The sequence below is a fragment of the Leptonychotes weddellii genome, chromosome 12 (genome assembly GCF_054177405.1).
Source record: "Leptonychotes weddellii isolate Sample4059 chromosome 12, ASM5417740v2, whole genome shotgun sequence".
Taxonomy (NCBI): Eukaryota; Metazoa; Chordata; class Mammalia; order Carnivora; family Phocidae; genus Leptonychotes; species Leptonychotes weddellii.
Window position 1 is genome coordinate 86,770,061 of NC_138380.1, and position 15,165 is coordinate 86,785,225.

Consider the following 15,165-nt stretch of genomic DNA (forward strand, 5'->3'; position numbering starts at 1 on the left):
GAGGGAGAGAGAGAGACTGAGCAAGAGAGAGAATGAGCAGGGCGAGAGGGAGAGGGAGAAGCAGACTCCCCGCCACTGAGCAGGGAGCAGGATGTGGGGCTCAATCCCAGGACCCTGGGATCATGACCTGAGCTGAAGGCAGATGCTTAACTGACTGAGCCACCCAGGCGCCCCTCCATTCTATTTTTTTATAGGTAGTTTAATGGTCAGTCAGAGATGAATCTGACCTGTATTACTGAACTATGAGAAATTGATTTGGACTAAAAAAGATTTCATAAAGCAATACCCACCAACCTTTTCTTCATTCAATCCAATAAATCTCTTTTGAATACCTAGTATGTATCAGACAACCCTCTGTCTTGGTGGCCAGTGTCTCTGTATTTTAAACATATGGACATGTACTGAACAAAAATTCATGGATGGAAGAATTATGTATATCAGCATCTTTATCAGGTTATATAGAACTAGATCTATACATGGTTAATGTATACCCTCACTGAATATTGAAGGCTGAGCAGGGCATACAGAAGAAAGGACAGAACACTGGATCTGGTTTAAAATCTCTCTATGTGAAAATATAAACAACAGTGAATTGAGTGTGTCTGGTTTTTCCTTTCTAGAGATATCATGAGTAAGGTCCTCCTCTCAGGCCTGAGTTCTGTTTTTCTAATCTCCTAGCTGGGGACTATTGCTTACTCATGTTCAGGGGCCCTCTCTTCACATATAGGAATACTTCTGAAGTGACTAATACCACTTCCCTTCCAACAGTCTGGTAGCCAAACCACTGCTTCTATCCTTCGCCTCCACTGCCAGTTTTGCTTCTGACCTATTTCAATTTTCGAGTTCTGTTAAGCCTTCTCAGATCAGTCCTTCAGACCTACCAGTGCAGGGCAGTGCAGAGTCAAGAATCATGTCAATGCCTGACATCTCCACAGCCCTTCCCAGTTTCCAAGGCTGCCCTGAAACCTGGATGAGGAAGAGGCGTTGAAGAGCTAGTTACCACTGAAGAACTCACTGAATGAGGATGGGTTTGCCCATCTGACTGGTTGTCTGCCTCACAGAACACCAGGAGACTTGAGGGGATGATGGGGCACTTCCGGGGTGGGGTGGGGCGGGAAAGGTGACATGAGTGATTGTCACAGACGGTTAAACCCAGAGAAGGGCTGGTGGAAGGACGTGGGAAATAGAAAACTCCAAAATGGGGTTGGTGGCAAAGGTCATTGCTTGAAAACCAGGTTTAAAAGCTGATGAAGGTTTGACCGAAGACTGCTCTCAGTTTACTACCACCTTTCAATTCTCTCTCTCTTTTTTTTTTTTAAAGATTTTATTTATTTTATTTGAAACAGAGAGAATGAGAGGGAGGAGGGTCAGAGGGAGAAGCAGACCCCCTGCCGAGCAGGGAGCCCGATGCGGGACTCGATCCCGGGACTCCAGGATCGTGACCTGAGCCGAAGGCAGTCGCCCAACCAACTGAGCCACCCAGGCGCCCACCACCTTTCAATTCTGACTTTGTTCCACAGCGAACTGGTGAGCAGAAAACAGTGGGTGGGTGAGAGTGTGAGCCCGCAGGTCCAACATTCCCAAAGCCCTTGGCATGCGTGGTTGGCAGCTTGCTACATCTTCAACAGCTTCTCACAGTTCAGTCTAATGCTACGTCTCAGGGTGCAGTTTTTCTCGTTCTACGTACACCCTCACAATCTGTCATTCCCAGCAAGGTGATGTGGAGGTAAAGCGAGGCAGGGCTGACAAGATTTCACTCCTCTGGGCACAGTCCTCACCCAACTCACATGCCTTCTGTTTTGTACTCTGCTCAGGTCCACATGACTCACTCTCTAATGACAAAGGCTGAGTAATCGTCCCCATATTGGGCTTTTTACGTGCTGGTTGAGCTGTCCTTCTAGAATTCATTTGAACGCCCTGCACAGCTGAGAAGCATCACGGCAAGGTGGAGTCGTGAGCCTTAGGTGTTGTTACAGCTTCTCAGAAAGGGTTCATTCCCCTATGCTCTGTGATTGCGCTTGGGCCAGGAGGGGCTGTTTGTTCTTTTGTTCATTCACTTATTTAACTAAAGCATATTTGATAAAATAGCTGAGCCACAGGGGCACCTGGGGGGCTCGGTCGTTAAGCGTCTGCCTTCGGCTCAGGTCGTGGTCCCAGGGTCCTGGGATCGAGCCCTGCATCGGGCTCCCTGCTCGGCGGGAAGCCTGCTTCTCCCTCTCCCTCTCCCACTCCCCCTGCTTGTGTTCCCTCTCTCGCTGTCTCTCTGTCAAATAAATAAATAAAAATCTTTTAAAAAAATAAAATAAAATACTAGAGCCACAGTTGCCAAGAATGAATCAGAAGTACTCACTGCCCTGAAGAATATGTGAGTCCTTCGGGGAGATGACTTTACACATGAAATAATCAGAGGACATCATAAAGCCACTCAGGGTAGAGACGTACTACAAGGAACACAAGTCAGAAAGCAGAGAAATCGCCAGCCTGGAGTTCTCTGGGGAAAGGACTCCAATATTCCTTATTACCAAGCAAGTGGAAATGTGATACTTCACTTTCAGTGTAAAAGAACAAGTCGCCAACAAGTGCCAGGTGCTGAGCCTGGTGACTTTGCCTCACACAGTCCCACAATATGCCACACTCCAAAAATCAGGTTTCTTCCATTCCTGTCTGTGTTTCTGCATTCCTCTCCTCTGGGTCATTGTCCATATCCTAATTTGGGGGTACAGGTGACCCTTTCTGGGTTTGTTTACAGCTATCTGTAAGGATCATGTCTCCATCCATTCTTACTGAACAAAATTCTGGAAAAGATGCATAATTTGCAAGGAAATGAAAGATTTCTAGTCCAGAACGGGGAACAAGGATCTTTGTTGCAAGCGTTTCTCTGCAGAAAGCCTCTGGGTTCTATGGGGCAGTGCCTGCCTACCCCCCACCCCAAGTGGTTTAAATGTTCTTTTAAACTTTCTATTATTATCCATGCTTTGGAAAAAATCAGGCTCTAACGCACAATTGTTTTAAGGCTCTCTCTAACACACACATTTAAGTTGGTTACCAATGAGCATTAGGAAAAAAACAACAGAAATAGCCACCTACCCCCTGCAAAAAAAGAAAGCAAATGATGACAGTAAAAATTTGAAACAAGGGAGCAATCGCTAAGACACCAGAAAAAGGCCATTAAACCTGTGTTTTCTTCTTAAAACAAAGATAGTCCCAGCAACCCCCACACACCCCCAACCCTCCCACTGGTGGCACCTGCCATGGGAAAGTACATCTAGTTCCTAAGCCAGCCTGCCAGCCTTTGCTGTGTGAAGATTTCCACAGGTCTGCCTCTTGCAGAACTGCAGGCAAGCCTGGAAATGAAATGCAAGGAGATCAAAGAGCTCTTCTGGGTGGGGGGGGACCTCCAGGAGCAAGGGCGGATCTGGAATCTGCCCCAAGCATCAACATACAACAATCAGTACCTAAAGGAGCTAAAGGAGCGGGGGAAAATGAAGCAAAGATATTGGAGGCAAAAGGAAGCTCAGCCACTCTATACAGGGTACTTGGGAGAGAAATGGATTTGGGCGACAGGGTTGGAGTGCATGGAGGGGGCTGAGGTTTCCAGGCTGCTCCTGTCTGAGCTAGCCACAATGCTACCTCGGGCTGGAATTGTTCTCTGTGTCATCCATCTCCTCCCTTTTGCTGCTGGGAACAAATGAGAAGCAGTGGAAGGAAGAAAAATAATCTGCCTATAAAGATTAGTGGCTTGATCTCACCAATGAGGGGAGCCTACTGCTTGCTTTTTTTTTCAAGTTACAGAAACATGTCAGGTTCTCAGAAGAACTATTTGAACCAATATCTCATGTCAGGAAGGATTTGAAAAGTAAAAGAAGTAAAAAAAAAGAAAGAAAGAAAGAAAGAAAAGCAAAAACAAAAAACAAAAATGTGGCAAGCTACCCACAGGCCATTTTGACTATAGAACAATAAGCAATCAAACTTCCATCGCACCCGTCAGTGATCATGGCCTTGGAGTCACAAGGCCTGGATTAGAACTCTGGTTTCGCTACCACCACCAAGGCAACTTCTTGATCATGTTGAGTCTCTTTTTTTCGTGAAACAAGGACTTATGACTTGGGAGGAATCAATGAGATGGCAGAATTCCTGGCCCAAGCACCTGACACATGGCAGACCCTTAACAAATATAACTATGGCTTGAATCTGAATTAAATCTGGACCGGACCCCAGTAGAATGAATTGCTTCCTTCCTCCGAGCACTCGGAGCAATACACCCCTCTGCCTTCTGCTCACAAGCTGTGTGTGGCCTGGCGAGCAGCTGTGGGCTCTTGCCACTGAGCGAACCAGCCTGCCTGGGTCGCAGGGACGAGCTCAAGGCTTGAAAGCAAGGCATCTGGACCCATCCCTGAGCAGGAGAGCCCATGCTGGGCACTTAAGAGCTGAGGAAGCCACACCTCTAATGTGCCTTTTAGAATTCCCTTAAGAGAACTCCCAGCTTGCTGCTCAGAACATTCTCTACTGTTATTTTTCACTTAGAAAAAGCCCTCGTCTGACCCTTTGCAGTGGTTTCGTAAGCGTAGCTGGATTTGTGTGCTGTGTGCATGCACATGTTTTTATTCAATGCTTGCTTTAAAATGGACAATTTTTTTTTCCATTACTCCTACTTAATCTAAATATTCCCTTTAAGTTTCACTTTCAAATGGGAAGAGGAAGTAGCAGTGCAAAGAGCAGAATTAAGAGGACAGACCGCGTCCTGGAGGGGGGGAGGAAGGAGGCCCCAAGCCTCTTTCCCTAGCTAGCTCTGCGTCCCAAAGCCCACTTCCTGCGTTCATCGACTAAGACAGACTGACCTGAAAATCACTAACACCTACTAAGTGACCTCAGGAGAAGCCTAAGCCAAGTTTCTGTCACAAAGGAATTGCAATTTTAGCTCATATACTATTCTTTCTAGACCATATTTTTCCCTCCATGAGGAGAGCTATCAATTCAAAGTAGCCATTCCCATACGCGACCGCTTGCTCTTAGATGTGTCACCTGCCTGAGCAAAGTAACTTGGTGGTGCTGTTAAAGCTGGCCTTCCCTCGCCACAGATCTAAGTCTAGAAAAGAGAGAGTCTGAAATGTCCTTTATGACGTTCCAGAGCTGGGGCTGGCAAACTTTTTCTGAGAAGAGTCAGAGAGTCAATATTTTCAGGTTTGCAGATCACACAGGGTCTGGTCCAACCTCTTGGCTCCACTGCTACCATTCAAAAACAGCCACAGACAAGAAGCAAATAAATAGGCCTGGCACCATCATGTGCCCGGAAACTCTATCTACAAAAACAGGCGGTAGCTGGATTTGAACCATGGGGCTGTACTTCACCAAGCTCTGCTTTAGAGGAAGACCTAACAGGAGGTCGAGGGGGTCTATGATGAGGGTTCCCTTCACCCTGTACTTTCTAGAAGGTAAATGTGGTCGAACACAATCATTTTCCTCCAAGGCCAAACTCCAAAAGAGTTTTCTTAGGGTTCAGATCTTCCTGTTTCATCATCAGCTCAATTAGACGAATGGAAGATACGAGGTACTGAAAACGGACGGGGAAGCGCAAGGGCTGGGAAGCGTCATTCGTGTGTGGTTTTGTGTAGCGGGTGTTACAGCTCTGTGCTTGGCATCATTCACTTTCAGAACTGGATGTCCAATTCTGAAACAGCTCCAGATAGCCCCATTACACCCAGGAATCCTGGCCTTCCGTATTCCTGACAAATGGTTGTCAAGTCTGGCTTGTCTGTTCTGAATTCTAATCTTGCTACGAGTTTGTGAAGCCATATTCTTGTATTTATACCTCTATCACGTAATTATTCCCTACGGTGATCTGAAGCTAGTCCTGAGACTTTCCTCCGGCTGAACAGAGATGTGCCTCATTCCTCCTCTATCTTACAGCCCTGCAGATATGGGAAGACAACAGTGGCTTCTCACCCCTGCTTTTCCCACCCGGGGACTTTGCTCCAGATTTCCCTCCTCCTCAGCACTCTTGGGAAGTCCATGTGTGTGGCCTCCCTTCACAGAGACACCCTCCAGAAAGACAACCCCGTCCAGCTCCTCTTCCCGGTTTCCTGGTCCCACGGCCGCCTCTTACGGTCTTGCACTTGCTCATACTTGGGTGATGAATGAAGCGTTCTGTTGTTTCCCAGCACATTTTGTCTCTTTAAAGAATAATGTGTCATCTGAGAACAAGAGCAAACATTCTGCTTCCCATGGCTTCCCTTTAGTTCGTTACACTGAGAAATTCAGCAGGGAATGAAAGATGGATAAATGCTGCTGAAATTACGCAAATTTCTGTGTTAACATCATATGTAAGTTTTCAGCAGATGTTGGGGCTCCTGGGTGGCTCAGTTCGGTTAAGCGTCTGCCTTCGGCTCAGGTCATGATCCTGGGGTCCTGGGATCAAGCCCAGCATCGGGCTCCCTGCTCAGCAGGGAGTCTGCTTCTCCCTCTCCCTCTGCCTGCCACTCTGCCTACTTGTGCTCTCTCTCTATCTGTCAAATAAATAAATAAAATCTTTAAAAAAAAAGTTTTCAGCAGACGTGATTCACGTCTTTTAAGTTTAATAAGTAATATGGCAGTTGAGCAATGGAAATGGAATCTCCAACTGCATCTATTAATAGTCGGGCTGACGGTAAATTCCTCTCCAGCTTGGACGAGGAAGTATTTTTCCTTGCTCGGGTCTCTCTCAGGTTTTAGTTTCTATCACATTGCGCTAGCCTATGAGAATTAGATTTGCTACTGACTGCAGATATAGAATTCGGTTGTTGAATGACCATTTTCGGATTGGACATGTTTGAGATTTAACCAGAGCAATGTCTTCCAAAAACACGAGTCTCTGTTAGAAGAACAAATAAGAAAACACATCATTGCCGTCCTTGCCTCGTTATTAATTATTAATCAACCGAACACGTAAGAATAACTCATACAGGCGGTTTACAAAACATATTTCATATCTTCCTTTGGAAAACTGCCCACCTTCAACTTTTATGTTTTTATCTTGCTTACCATAGGCATTTTATAATTCTTTTCTTTGTTAAGCTTTTTAAAATAGCCTTCACGTTTAAATATAATGACTAAGGTGAACTGTTCCGCCATGATAAAAACTCCAGGCCAAAGAATACTGGAGAGGACTTCCTTATCGCTTAGTAAGAAACTATTCGATGTTTTTCTTGTGGGGACAAATAGGGACTAATCTCCAGGAGCCACATACACTGGTTTTGCTCATCAGTAGCGTCCCTGAAAATGCGGGTCCTGTTAAGGGACAAGGCATCCACCAGGATGCTCTGCGATGAAAGGGACCTCATGCATTTGCTTGTGATGTAAGTCTAGGAGACTCTTGGAAATTAAGGGAGAGGAGAGGAATGGTGTGGCTGAAGCCAAGTCGCCGGGCCTTAGAAAACCCCTAAAAATGAAAGCTGCTTACCCCCATTATATGTTTAAGCACCAAATCCTGGCTCAACGATTCACTCCTGGAGATCAGAAACCTTTCTATTTGTCCTTGTGCCAGTCCTGGCTTCTCTGGCTGTCCCATTCCATCTGACAGAACATGTTGATGAAGATAAAGTCGTTCTTGGCAACCTGGGGCTCTGCATGTCCCTGCAAGGCCAGAGCTGCGAGAGGGTGGCATCCAGTGGCCTTTAGATGGCCGGGGGCCTAGGCCCAGTGATTCATGGACATATTTCAATAAGTCAGTAATCTGTAATCTAAGGTCCTTTTTTGTTTGTTTGTTTTTTGGTTTTTTCAGCTGACTATCTGATTATTGAGGCCAGTAACCAGAGAAGTAAAAAACTGTAAGTGTGTGCTTTCTGGCTTTACCAAACTCATCCTTAAGCTGTTTATTCTGGCACATCGTCAAATCTTCAGAAGTGGGGGGTGGTGGCCGCAGAAGGGTTACTCCTAAGGGGGTGTAGGAGTGCCTTTCAGTGAACTAATTTTTACTCTGTTGAACGGCCACTCAAGCCAGATTGTTTTCCTTGCAGCTGAGAAAGTTTTCTACACAAGCATTTCTTTGTAAGCTCAATTAACTTTTACAATAATTTGTGCTTTTAGTTTAAGAACTACAGATGTTATGTGGGTGGTGGCAAGGGTGAGGGGCTGGGGATGAGAGCATGAAGGAGTAAGGACGCAGAGGCCTCCCCCTCTGGAAAATGTGGCCACACTTCCTTTCATGGAAAAAGCACATCAATTTTTAGGATTACTAAAAAATTTAAATCGTGTGTAGAAATAGAGAAAGCTGTGGCGGCTTGGTTTGGGGGAGGCCAAACTGGGCCATCTCCCAGCTCCCCTCCCTCCTAATGAGGCCCAGATCTTTGTGACAGGATTATCTGGAATTGTAATTTCATGCTTGGAAACAGTCCAAAAGTTGGGTAGCAGAACCCGGTCATTCATCAAATGCTTGCTCAATTTGCAAGAGAAATACAAAACCAAAAATATCAAATAACAATTATGAGTAAGTACTAATGTGCCAAAGGAGAGAGGAACTCTTATTAACTTAATTAATTTTCACTGGGTATGGTTTTTGCCAGTAGAAATACACTTGCTTTTTCCCCCTACGTCTATTCATTTATTATTGAGTGTTGATTTGAGGTTAAATGGGGATGTTTGTGTTGTGCTGGATGTTTGTGTTATTTCATAAAACAGTTCCTAAATCCCACGATACTTGTCATACAATGAATGCTATATTCATTATACACTCATCCACTCACAAAGAAAAAAACATTTACAAAATGCTTTAGAGTTTACACTTGCAAATAATTTAGACTTTCTAATTCACACCTACTACACTTATTTTTATAATTATACTTATTTTTTACTTAATACTTAAGTTATTTTTTAAAAAAACCCTAATAAGGAAATTACTGAGAATCAAGCCACCAGAATGAAAAGCCCCTTGTAATCTTTGTCCACGTGTGACTTCCGTGCCAGCAGTTAATCAGTGCCAGCTCAGAAAACATTCCCCTTACTCATTCATCCAGCAGGTATTCACTGAACACCTTACCGACAGGCATGGTGGCCAAGTGCGCGGAGGTCAGCCATGGGGGCAGAAAGTTACCCTACCTAAGCACATGGGATCCAGCTCTGGACGCCTGCCTGTGAAGGACCGAGTGGTGTCACCTGGGCAAATTACTTCTTGTGGAGCCTCACTTGGTTCATCTGTAAACGAGGGTAAAAGTGCCCTCATGGGGTGGTCATAAGGGTTAAGATGTTAATATCTGTAAAAGAGTGTCTGGCTCCCATAAGCCTTCATCATCATCACCGCCATCACTTCAGTGTCTGTGCGCGCCAGGCAATACTCGAGGTCCAAGGATGTGCCCAGATAGGACTGACCTTGTTCCTGCCTCATGAAACTTACATCCCAGTGGGGAAGACAGGCGTTCACCAAATTCGGTATGGAATTACAGTTGTGATCATGGCTGTGTGGATGCTTCTAGAGTGTAGAAGCCTGACCTGGTCTGAGAGGTCGTGGCAGGATTCCTTGAGGAATGGCCATTCAGCAGAGCTCTTAAAGACAAGAGGAGCTTAGCAAAGTGTGTGGAGGAGTTTGGGGGGCTTCCCTGTGGGACGGATGGTGGTGGTGAAAGGCTCTCTGGCTGAAAAGAAATCCAGTAGAGAGGAAGCTGGGAAAGCACCGGGAACTGGGAGGCAGAGGTGCCAGGTGAGGGGCTTAATGCTAAGGGTTTTGATTCCATTTTAAGGGCAATAAGAAACCACTGGCAGGTTTTAAACAAGGAGGAACTTGCCTTAGAGTGTGTTTTTATTTATTTTTTCCTCAAAGATTTTATTTATTTATTTATTTGAGAGAGTGAGAGAGAGCACGAGCACGGGGGGAGGGGCAAAGGGAGAGGGAGAAGCAGACTCCCTGCTGAGCAGAGAGCCTGATGTGGGACTCGATCCCAGGATCCCAGGATCCCAGGATCATGACCTGAGCCGAAGGCAGATGCTTAACCGACTGAGCCACCCAGGCGCCCTAGACTATGTTTTTAAAATACCTGCTGCTTTTTAGAGAAGGAACTAGCTGGTGCCCAGAAGTGGGCATGTCTGTAAGAGTGAAACAGGAGGGATCCCTGTGGTGACAGAAATCTTGCATTGCCATTCAGATCCTGGTTGTGATATCGCAACATGTTCCCATCAGGGGAGACTGGGTAAAAGGTACGTGGGACTTCTCTGTATCATTTCCTACAGCAACAGGTGAATCTACACTTTCCTCAAAACAAAGGTTTAATTACACAACTTGTTTAGAAGTACGCGCTGTAAGGCAGAGGTCTCACAAAGAACAGTCATCCCCAGGTAGGTGTTGGCTTTGTGGGAAGCGCTAACACAACGCGGGAGCCCGCGGTACTATTGGTAATGAGTGAACTTGGCTTCTGCCAGTGCCCTGGTGACAGGAGACTCTTCCCCTCGAAGTGGGATGGACAGAGTAAAGCACAGTAGCTTATAATTTTCAAACACTGTGACTTTCTTCTTATAAAGATAGATGTCATTTTTTAAAGCATGGGGTTTCAATGGTACATACTTGGTTTATGACTAAGAATTATTTTTCTCAATGCCATGCTGCATGTTGATAAAATTAAATAATCTCCCCCTTCTAACTTAAAAAAAAAAAAAAGGTCTTGCCACCACGTGGAGAAGCGAGTGTGGCCTCCAGAGGAGGGTGGACAGAACAGTTAGGTGGCTGCACTAGTCTCTGAGTGTGGTCTGCAGACTAGCAACACTGGCCTTGCCTGGGAGCCTGTTAGAGATGGGGAGTCCTGGGCCTCCTCACAGACCCCCAGAATCAGAATCTGCATCTTCATAAGCTCTCCAGGAGATGCCTCTGCACTGAGCTTTCTAAGCACCGGAATGATGAGAGGGTCACAGACAATCCTGACAGGTATTAAGGGGTTTGAATCAACAGAATTGGGGATGGCTCAGTTATAGAACTATAAAAGAAATGTCAGGAGCCATTATCTTTTCAGGTAAAAATCTGGAATGTTCCAGCAGCAGGAACATCAAAGGCCTAGATCGTAGGGGAAGACTTTAGTTCAGTCTCTCAGCAAGAAGGGCTGACATTCTTGGGTAGCGCCTGGTCTCCCCACTAGGGCTGTGGAGAAGAGCAGTGCACCCAAGGGTCAATCATGTGGTGATGGCCACTCACTCTTCTGTTGGGTTCAAGTCAGCGAAGTCCACCCTTTGCTTTAGTTATGCCCTGTCCAAACCTGCATATGACAATGCAGATTTCATCAAGATCCCAAGATCCCTGGTATTCACACAGGGTCCCCTATAATTTTTCAACCATAGCTTACAACCAAAGAATATCATAAACACCACCATAACTCGGGGCTTAAACTGGAAATTTTGAAATCTGAAAATTTAACAACATAGTCAAGGAAGTCTTTGAAGCCTTGCTTGGTCCACGTACATCGTATTTAGCCTCTGTTTTGAATGGTTTAGTCAGTTTCATGCCTAATGTTTACAAAACCTGGTGGACATGGGGAACACACTGATATCAATAAAACATGCTGAAACAAAGCTTTTAGATCTGAAGTAGTATGGGATGTCACAAGGACATTTTGTGCCAATAGCACAAGGGGAAAATATGGACAAGTCTGGGCATTTTAAAAGCATGAATGATCTAGAGCAAAGTTTTTTCCTGTAACTTAAGCTATAGCTCTCTTGCTCCTATCCCTATTCCTTCATGTACTCTCCCTACTTAGACTTTGGAACTACATGGACGCACACACTCATGCACGCACACGCATGTGCACACACACACGCACACGTATGCACACTGCCCTCCACACATACACATATGCAGCTTTAATTCTATGTTTGAGCTGGGACACGTCTGATGCTCCCGTCTTTTATTCCCTTTCCCCCACATTTTGATCCCTGTCTGTGTCTTCTATTGCAGGCTTTCCTTCTCAAAAACAGCATCTGGAACTCACATTGATATCAGTGAGACATTGCAGTTCTAAAGCTCCTCTTCCAAAGCCTCACGAAATGAAGCACAGGATAAATATGAGATGAAACTCAACACGTTGCCTGCAATTGTTTGTATACAAGTAAACTTTGAACACCTTTTACAAGTAGGTTCACTTCAACTATGAAGAAATGCATTTTCCCAGACTCTATATGAAAAGGGAAGTAAAGACCAAAAAACTAATAAGAATACATCCTTTCTGGAGCATATTATCTGGAGCAAAAATATAAAATATTTTTAGTTAAGTTTTCTTTATATTTGTTTATAAAAGGAATGATTATGCTAATTAAGTAAATTTTGAACATTAATTTCTTAATTGCTTGAGCAGATATTTATGTGCCCAAGAATGCCTCTTTTACTCCTTGGTTTCAGCACCATGTCCCCATTAATTCATGAATTAATCTACACTTACTAGGTCACACCTGGAAGGATCTATAGCCACATTTTTTTCCAGACAAGAAATTTAAGATGAAACTGTTAAAACAGAGGAACCAATATCTCTTACAGCAAGCCAGTAGACTAAAAAGGAATTTGTGACCTAGTCTTACGATTTTTGCTGATGACAGATTAGCCTAGTCATCATTCTAAAATAGCCTAACATGTGGATTATTTTAAGGCGCTCTTTGCACCGAAAGTGTGCAACTGTAGACTATTAATTAATTAACCAATCGATTTATCTCTTCATCACTTGAATGCAAGACACTGCACTGGCTCCTGTCCCAAAGGAACTCAGTCAGTGACAGAGACAGAATGGGACATGCTGGAAAAGAAGTTAAAACAAGCACGCACACTGCTGGTTTTCAGCTAGGAGAGGCCAGAGGGAACTTACAACAAAGCTTCCTGAGGGATGCGATGTTTGAGCTGTACCTTGCAGTTGTGCAGAGGAAAAGAAGGGAGAAAGCAGAGGAACAGAGCATGGAAAGACCCATGGAAAGAAGTGGAGGCAGGAGGAAGACTCAAGCAGCTTGGCTGATGAGTCGGATCAGAGAATGGCTGCCCTCTAGGTGAGCCAGACTCCGACTGGAAGAGAGGGGGCATGCGGGAGGCTGGGCAGGAGGCTTTGCAGGGCTGGGGCAGTGAGAGGGGAGGGGGAGCCACCCGCCTGAGGATGCAGCCTTACCCAGGAGCTGCTGGATGAAAATTCACGCTATCAAAGGATAGAGGTGTCTGTGGTGTGGTGAGCCAGAAGCCAGGCTGAGAGCAGGGAAGAAGGAGGTGTGAGCGAAACGTGTCCGTCTGAGGTTGCAGCGGGGGGAGAGAGACTTCTGGGTGTGGGAGCGTCTCAAAGGGCTCTTTGGGAGGAGAGTCCTCTGGTGAGTTTAGGCTTGATTCATGCAGACTATCTAAGTAAACTGTTAGCATTTCTCCCAGAAAGTGGGCTCAGATCCACCCTCTGAATCTTTCTGTATAGTAAAGCGTCCCTAATGGGGATTAAAGAGACTCAAATGGTCGGAATTGACTTTTCCAGAAAATCAAATAATATGTCGATTTCATTTTTAAACATTTCATTGCGGTGAGACACTTAACATGAGACCTGTCCTCCTAACAAGTTTCGAGTGCACAATACAGCCTGACTTGATCGAATCGGACAGCAAGGGGCCCCCTGCACTGAACAGATCCTAACAGGAGGCTCTCCATTCCCAGTCAAGGTCACCAGTCACATCAGGATGACAAATATACTTGTTAGATGACTGAATTAATTACAGCACACACTTGATTGCATCACATAAATGCCTTTTTTATTGTGATAAGGGGAGGTTCTTCTAATATTAAGTTCAATTAACTGAAAGTATCCAGGAAAGCTTGGTAATCTAAAACGGAAGAGAAAAACCACCCATTATGCTGCAGAGCTGTATTTCTAGTCTGTTTTTAATGGTAATTCTCTGAACCAGGAGTTCTATGGAAAGAAAGAAGTCAAAGTGGTTGCATCTGTGCGGGGGGATGGAGAGGAAGACAGCAACAGAGAGCATGGCTCCAGCCAGCTGGTTATTAGGACAAATGAAATCTGTAGATGGGCAGGGGTTTTTTGTTCTTCCTGTCAAGGAAAACACAAAGAAGCCTAAGACATTTCCTCTAATGGTCAAGCCATTACCTGAGAGGCAGGGAAACAGAGGATACCATTGAGATGACATATCTGTCTTGCTCCAGGTCTGGGGGAGGAGTCACACACTCTGTTGGCACCTCCACGGTCAAAATGGCTTCGGAAAGAGCAGAAGCAAGGAAAGGAGAAGAAGCAACTTTTTCCCGTGAATACCTGCTGCAGATTCACTTTCCCTTTGGTATCAGAGTTTTATCCCAAAGCGACTCACGGCCGTAAACATCCAAGCACTCAGAGGTTTGAACTCTGTGGGCTTTCCTAAGAGGACAGCGTGAAGGATTTTTGTTTTAATGTTCCATCGGGGGCTTCATTACCCTGCAGTCTGAGACATTTCCCTGTGTCGTAACACTTGGACCTGGTTCATGCAATCTTCCCCGCTTTTAAAACAGATGACCTCTCACTAGAAGATTCACTTATCTCTTTCCCCCTGGCCCTGTAAACCAGTCCAGCAAAGTCTTAACTTGCAACAAACAGGCAATTCACTCTACCAGAAAACACAGTTATCTAATCTCCCAAAAATGACACCTGGCAAGTTTCTAACCATAATGCCATTTGACTCGTTTCCATCAACATTTCTTCTCTCAAGCAATATTAATAATGCCTTTTAAGTCTGAAGGCACTGTAACCAGTGGAAAATAAAATAATAATAATACACAGCCCGATGAAGAGCCTCCACTCCAAGTGAGTGTTTGAAGATGTGTCAACAATGTTCTAAGGAGAACGAATGGGCTCCTGCATAATTTGTCAAATGTTTATTGGGCCCTGAATATGTGCCAGGTCCTGGGCTTGTTGCTGGAGGTACAAATGGTCTTTGTCCTCATGGACAGGATAGTCTAGGAAGGAAGACAGACACCAAATACTGCAGGTAAATATTTCTCACACCACCATTCGCTAGCCGATTAAAAGGGAAAATGAGTATCCGCCTTTTCAGATGGGTCATTTCCACATAAATATGTCCTCATCGTTGTCAGACATTCTTTTTCCTACGAAAGTGAATAATTTTCGAATGAAATAATGGAAACGATTATGTGTCAAACCAAGAAAGTAGTTCCTTTTGCCATTAATCCCGTTGCTCAACATCCACATAGTGAGCTGA

The 15,165-nt window shown here is 44.9% G+C and overlaps 1 protein-coding gene and 1 long non-coding RNA gene across 2 annotated transcripts in view; both read right to left on the bottom strand.

Moving 5' to 3' along the window:
• Positions 1-15,165, bottom strand: part of EGFR (epidermal growth factor receptor) — a 186,595-nt gene that overhangs the window by 70,318 nt on the left and 101,112 nt on the right. The window lies entirely within an intron of this gene.
• LOC145716616 (uncharacterized) lies at positions 1,087-3,870 on the bottom strand. Its single transcript, XR_014139427.1, has 2 exons — positions 1,495-3,870; positions 1,087-1,287 (listed from the first exon to the last, which is right to left on the bottom strand). It is a non-coding gene; the product is annotated as an uncharacterized LOC145716616 (long non-coding RNA).